Source organism: Lycium ferocissimum, chromosome 5, assembly GCF_029784015.1.
Source record: "Lycium ferocissimum isolate CSIRO_LF1 chromosome 5, AGI_CSIRO_Lferr_CH_V1, whole genome shotgun sequence".
NCBI lineage: Eukaryota > Viridiplantae > Streptophyta > Magnoliopsida > Solanales > Solanaceae > Lycium > Lycium ferocissimum.
In genome coordinates, this window is record NC_081346.1 from 62,873,706 (window position 1) to 62,881,933 (window position 8,228).

Sequence of the window (8,228 nt, forward strand, 5' to 3'; positions counted from 1 at the left end):
TAGATAGGAAGATTTGGAGATCAAAGATTAGGATAGGAGGTTAGTAGGTAGTTGAGATTTGTCGCGTTGTGTGTGTGCGCGGGGGGTGGGGGGGGGTGGGGGTGGAGGGTGTGCTAGCCATTTCCATCTCTTTTTTTTTTTTTTTTTTTTTTTTTTTTTTAAATTTTTAGTAGTGGTATCTAGGTATCGCGTAGAGTATTATCCTTATGTGTGTATTACTATGTGTTGCTCCATTTATTTTCTACCTTGATATTTTGCTGCCTGCATTGACTATGTTTTTAGCCGAGGGTCTATCGAAAATAACCTCTCTACCCCAAAAAGGTTGAGGTAAGGTCTGCGTACATCCTACCCTCCCCATACCCCACATTGTGGGATTACACTAGGTTGTTGTTGTTTGTAATTATAAGAATTATATTTTCATTATGCTATTATAAAAATAAACGAAACTCAAACATAAAATTTTTAGAGACGTTTTTATCCCTTGTAATTGGTATATATTATCCAACATTATGATCATTATTCATAAATTAAAATTATTTGTCTCAAAAACAATAATATCATATTTGCTAAAAAGTTACAATAAATCTTAAAAATAATGTTATATCCTTCTATTAATTATTGTTTTTTTAGTTAACAAATGATAGCATTTTCTCTGTGTGGTAATATTAGGAATAGAATAAATCCTGTTTTCACATTTTCAAGTTTATTTCCCAAGTTTTAACACATTAAGAGAAACAATAAGTGAAGTAACAATGCATTAAGTGCCATTTTAAGTATTTTTAGTTAATGAAATATGGCAAAATTGTTTTTTTGCATAGTGGCACAGGAATGCATTAAATATTCTCTTCAATATTAGAACTTTTTATTTCGATGTCCTAAGTTACAATTAAATTTTATCCTAAGTTATAATTAATTTTTAGTTTCCGGAATAACCATTAGAAAATTACTATTTGTGTAAAAAAAATGCAATTGATATTTTGATATTTAATTATTTCCTTGTATTCACATTTCGACCATTTCATTTAATACAAAAGTTGTAATTTCGTGTATGGTCATAATAATTTAGTGAAAAAACTCTTTTACACATTTCTAAGTATTATTTAATTTTTCAACTTTTTGATAGGAGACTTTGCTCAATATTTTAGGACTTTCAATTAAACAACTCATATCTTCAAATTTATCAATAAAATTTTGACAAGAAGAATCAATGTAGTGTGTAGAAACAAATGGCTAATATTTTCTTAATTTGAAATAACATTTGCTAATAAAAATTAAAATTATAAAGAAATTTGTTGTGAAGCTCAAAGTTGATCTCTTATAAAAATACTACTACTATAAGTATTCCCAGATATCCAGCTTTAAATCTTATATAATTTATTGAATTTGTTTTGTTTTATTTTTAGAATTCAAACTCTAGCTATTTTATCCTAAAGCTATGTAGCTTATACTTGAAATTGGGATCCATTAAAGTCGGGGTAGGTTCCCTTTTTAATTGTTGCAGGTCTCAATTGTTTTCTTTTTTTACTAAGTAGACATTTTACTCATTGTTCCATTGACATAACCCAACTAAAGCTTAAGAGAAGCCTAGGTGAAATGAGAATTTTCAATATTTTCTAATCACTTACCTAAAAGGAATCAATAACTTCTGGATAAAAGAATGAAACAATATTGGTTTCTAGAAACAAACAAAAACGACATCTAAACCAAGCTTTTTATGAAGGGTGGCCACAACGTATACTAAACAGTAGAATGAGAATAGTATATGACCGCAAAATGTGGCAACCCAAGTAACAATAATGTAAATCCAAAAAAAACCTACGAGTCAGTGAAATAAGCCCCTAATCAGTGAAGAAAACTCACCTCTTGTCTCTTATATATTGATCTCCATTTTAAGGAACGATATGACTTTCTAAGTTATGGATCTCAAGACGTCGTTGTGATTCATATTTGTAGAGAATAAGGAAAATAGTTCAATTTAGTGAAGAAGGGCAAAACTGCCATTTCACAGTTATTCATACAAGTAGTTAGTTAGTTAGTCATTAACGGATTTGTTGAAGTATGAGCTTAACAGTAATTAGAATTACTTCCTTATTTATAGTTTATTTAATTTTTACGGGTTTCGTATCAAAACGTATAATTATATATTCATATAATATAATATGTATGTAGATTTATTATTAGGAATATTATATTTATATGATAATGAATGAGATGGTAGTTCAATAATCTTTCACTTTGACCCTAACCTGATGATAACTTGACCTCAAATCAATCTTCGAGAAACATTTGGCGCCCTACAACTGATCAAAAAAGTCATAAATCCTCGGGAGTGGGTACTTGTTCTTTATCGTCACCTTGTTCAACTGCCTATAGTCAATACACATTCGCAGTGAACCATCTTTCTTTCTTACAAACAATACCGGTGTTCCCCACAGTGAAGTACTGAGCCTGATGAAACCTTTCTCGAGCAAGTCCTTTAACTGCTCCTTCAATTCCTTCAACTCAGCAGGAGCCATCCTATAAGGAGAGATAGATATCGGATGAGTATCTGGTAACACATCTATAGCGAAATCGATCTCTCGCTCTGGTGGAATGCCTGGAAGCTCGTATGGGAATACATCTTGGAATTCATTAACCACTGGATAGACTGAAGAGTCGGTGGTTCTGCCTCTGCATTCTGAACTCGAACAATATGATAGATACAACCTTTTGAAATCATCTTCCTCGCCTTGAGATAGGAAATAAACCTACCTCTCGGTGAAGTGGTGTTTCCCTTCCATTCCCAAACTAGTTCCCCTGGAAAGTGGAAGTTGACAACCTTTTTCCAACACCCAACATTAGCATAAGCAGACGCTAACCAATCCATATCCATAATAACGTCGAAATCGACCATCTACAACTCTATAAGACCTGCTAGAGTCTGACGTTTACAAACAACCTCGATAAATCTTCCTAGAAATAACAGGCTCACCAATAGGTGTAGATATAGAAAAAATGGCTCGCTCAACAACTCTGATACTATAACAAACTTCCCCGCAATAAATGGAGTGACATATGATAAATTGGATCTCGGATCTATCAATGCATAAACATTATATGAATAGACTTTCAGTGTACCTGTCATAACATCTGGCGAGGACTCCAAGTGCAGACGACCTGCTAAGGCATAAATGCGGTTCTGAGCACTGATCCAGAAGCTCCGCCCCTGCCTTTGCCCTTACCAACTAATGACTGAGACTCGCGCCCAGAAAGACACACTAATGCAGATGACCCTACTACAGAACCAGTAGGCTTTGCCATGCCACCCTGCCCTCTCTGTGGAAACTCTCTCATAAAATGATCTGGGCTGCCGCAAGTATAACAAGCACACGATCCATATTGACATCACCCATAATGTACCCTACCGCAGCTTACCACCTTTGCGATGGTGGTGGCCGTGCTGAAACCCCCGCACCGTGACCCTGATGCACGAGAGCTCTCACCTGGTCCAGATGGAACATAACGATTAGATCTGTATCCTTCGAACTGAGGCGGTGGTGGCCTACCCTGATATTGGGGTCTGAAGCTCCCCCAAGTGTCACCTCACCGACTCGGGTCCTTGTCCCTCTTATGACGCTCCCTCAATCCTTTCGGCCACTCCGCCTCGGCGTACGCAATCCTCACAATTCTGTGCAAACGCCTAAATCCGAGCTATATCCATATTACCGTTCAGTGCTGCAGTAGTACACGCCTCCATATAATCTGGATGTAACCACGCTATAAATCTGTGGATTTTGGCCCTCATCGAGTTAACCAAGAATGGAGCATATCGGGCTAGAGAATTAAATCGAAGACAATAATCACGAACATTGAATTACTGACTACGTGGACCGATCAACCCGTGCCTCTTGGTATCCCATTGGTGGTAGTGATCCGAAAGCCTCTGAAAACTCAGACCAAACTGCTGGAGGTGTGTCGGATCCTCTGGACTGCTCTCACCCCTCATACCATAGAACGACTATATCACGAAGTCTGAAAGCTGCCAAATCTGCTGGCTCGATCTCCGAGGCATGCATCACTCTGAAAACACGGTGGAGCTGATCTATAAATTTCTACGCCTCATCCCGCCGAGTCCCTGTATACTCTGAGGGCTCTAATGCTAAGAATTCTAGAGCTACCGGACTCCTTGGCTGTAACTGGGTAGCCACTAGCTAAGTCAATAACTGCACCGCACTCCAGATGTCTTGATCAGTCGGAGTCTGAGGGGGTACTGAAGGTGCTGCCCCCCTCGGAAACTCCTCAGGTGGTGAAGGAGTCGACGATAACTACGAAGGGTCTCCCGGCCTCAACCGGGACCCATCTTCCGGGGGTGTGCCACTACTCAGTCCCCTCACAAGCTGCCACATTATCTCTCCAGCTAGCTGCGGTCTTCCTAGTCACTAGTATTGCTGTACGCAAACACAAAGGGTAAGTTTAACTCAAATTTCCTATGACTTGGCTCTGCAACATGATTTAGATCTGAAAGAAGGGTAACCAAATCCTAGATGCCCCGTAGTTCCCTGTTTATATAATGTGGTGCATAACACATCTATAAATAATACTTTACTAGATACGGCTTGTAGACTCCTTGGGACATACTAGTTCTGATACCAAGTTAGTCATGCCCTAAATCTTTAGAGGCGTGGCCGGCACCCGGTGCTGTACTCAGCCTGAGCGAACCACTCTGAACCTATAACTCTGGAGGGGTAACCCTCAACTTAGGCCGACAAGGCCTACACTTCGCAAACAAACAATACCAACAAGGCCGCATTACGAATATCAGAAACTGAATGTCATGCGCGGGGGCACACACACCCAAAACATACACACACATACATATTTTGCAAGCCGACAAGCCCGCCATCAACCAACAGTATATCGAATAGATAAGTGCAAGGGCCGGCAAAGCCACAACAGTAATTTACTATATACATGACTCGTCTACAAGCCTCTAGAGAGTAAACAACTGTATCATGGCCGGGACAGGGCCCCGACCGACCCATCATATCTATATATACAAAAAGGAAGACTCGGAACCTAGACACAGCAACTCCGGATAAGTGGATTTCACCAATCGGTCGATATTCGGTCTCGCCTACGGGGAGGGTTACGTATATACGTATCAACACCTATAGTCATGAATGCAACGTTCCCGGCAGAAGAGACGTCAGTACAAAATAATGTATCGAATATGTAAGGCAAATAAATTAACTGAAACTGAACTGAAAAACATAATAATCTGGAGGCCAAGGAATGCCCTGGAATAACTCACCTGATCTGTCTCATATTATTCTCATATCAAATGCAATAAAATAATAATTCATATCTCACTGACCATAAGGCCAGACTTATGTTTCATTGAGCCGTCGGCCAGGCAATAATGTCTCACTGACCAAGCGGACAGGCAGTAATGTCTCACTGACTAAATGGCCAGACAATAATGTCACACTGACCAAGTGGCCAGGCTAAAAAAAAAATATGTATATCATGTTGTATACCATGTATATGCTGAAAGATGTAAGGTTCTGACATGGCTCTCTATCTCTCCTAACCTCTGGAACACTAAGAGGGGATAAGAATCTCTTGAAAAAGTATAACACGATACTCGGGAAGCTGTATATCACTAAGACAAACTCTACTCGACAAATCTCTAGTCACAAGGCTCTTTAAACTGTTACTATAACTAGAATCATGCCAAAGAAGGAAGGGGCATTCATTACATACCTCAAAGCGTCAATAAAGTCCAACAACGAACTCGCCGTAACTAGCACACCAAGTATAAACTTAGCACACCTATCACGTATATCAAATGGTAATTTGGTTCTAAAATGAAACAGACAGCATTTCCCCTATTCTTTAACAACCACAACTCAATCATCAAAACTAACAACATCAACTATAGCCTCTTGAATCCCTTTTTAAACTCAAATCATCAACCACACTAAGATATACACAACCAGCCCAATATATGCTTATATATGATGTGCCGCGTAATTTCGGCACATTTGATGCCTTTTGACGATAAGTTTTACTTGTTTTTAAGTAATTTTGTGTTGTTTTGATGTGTTTGTTGTGTTTTAGTTAAGTAGGACCAAAAAGCCAAAAACATGCAAAAATATCAAAGTGCAGCTGAAAAACAGATGAAATGCGTCGCATATGGGATGTGCGAATGCATCGGCAAACGCAGATTTAAAACAGAAACATCATGAATTTGGCAGATGAAATGCGGAAGAGAATGCGACGCATATGAGGAAATGTGCCGCATATGCATTCACTAGTACCCACATTCCACACTGTTATCTGCGTTGGGAAAACAAGGAAACGCGTCGCATATCACCAAATGCAGTGGCATATGCATATCGCAGACGTGCCGACGGGGTATTTTTGTCCAGATTTTGTGCACGACTTTTGGAGGCATTAAATACACTTTTTAGGTGTTTTTGTTTCTTTATTCGTTGTGAGACTTTATTCTTTTACTTCATAGCATTGTATATTCTATTTTGTTGAAGCTTCTGGTGAAAAAGACAACTACTTTTCATCTTTTGTATTCAAGGGTAAGCATTAATGACTTCTTCAATATCTTGTTTTGCATTAAATATTATGAGTAGCTAAATTTAATATTGAGTTTGTGAGCCCAATGATGGGTGTGATGTGATAGGGTGTTTGTGATTGATATATGCATAATGGGTTGTAAGGGTTTACTTCTTCTTTATTCTTCAATGTTAGTTGATGCTTGCACACATTAACTTAAGCCATAAACCTCACTTTATTTGGGAAAGTAAATTAGGTTTTGTTAAGGATAAGTAACAAGAACTCAGGGCGTTAACCCTCGTTTAATAAATTCACTTAGAAATAAGAGGAATTTACTTGGCACATTTTAACTATTCTTCATATCAACTCTTTTATATTTAGGAAAATCATAAAGAGAAATACTTTCTAACTATTGTAGAATATTAGGAAGTCAATTAGAGGTTAAGTGCATCCGTACAACATTTACTAGAATTTTATCATATCAACACCCGTAGCATTACACTTCATCTAAAAGGGGACACAATCTTGGTTTCTTTATTTCAATTAATTACAATCAAAGCAAAATAGTTAGTAAACAAAACACTCTTTTACAAACTCATCGGAATACGAAATTAGACCATAAGTAAGTAATCCACTACATTAGTAACCTTTTCACACCCTATTCGCTGTAGGATTCGACCTCAACCTAATTGGGTTACTATATTTGACAACGTCTGCTTTACGTCATTTAGTAGGTGTAATTTGAGCATATCAATATAAAATGATGATATACACTCTTCTTCATATTAATGGGGTAATCTCAATAACATAACAACAACATCAAACCCCACCCATACACAAGGGAATTAACTTAACAATACAACAACAACATGATCCAAATCAATCTATAAGCCTACTACAAGTCTTAGCACAAGTTAGTTCTCCTTATACAAATTCAACATCTAACAAGTAGTACAATGATCACACAACTTCAAGAACATGGAGGAATTGTTACATCCCGTGTTTTTGCACGTTCGGGAAATTTGGACATAAGTGTGATTTGTAAGAAATAGGAGCCATATTGGATCTTGTTAGTATGAATATGTCGAATTATGGAAACATTAGTGCGGAATTATCGAGGAAGGTTAAGGGTAAAGTTTTCAAAATGGTCAATGGAAATAATGTGGAAGGCTAGGGCGAAACGGTAATAATGCGAAAAGTCGAGGGGCGAAATGGGAATTTCACCCAAGATTCATGAAAACTCCAAAGAGGCCATATTGGCTGTGACTAAAAAGAAAGAAAAAGAAAAAGAAAAGGAAAGAAAATAAAGATGACAAAATCTGATCTTTCTAGAGAAATTAAGGAATTTGCAGAGAGGGGCATGTGCCTCACATGCATGAGAATTGTATATATATATTGGTTCATCTTCTAATTGAAGACAAGAAAGAGGCTAAAAAAAAGAAAGATAAGAACGAGTGGGAGGCCGCCTGCCCAACCCCATGGAAAATTGACCATGGGAATCTTGTCCCAAAATTATTTTCTTCATGTATTTATGCTAATCAAACCTCTCTACAAACGTGGTGTAATTATTTCGGAAAGAGGAGCACTCGTTTCATCAATTTGACACTTTGGACAATTAAGGAAACTTGAAGAAGAAGGTAAGAATTCATCCTTTAATTTTGTTTTTTGTTTTTTTGTAT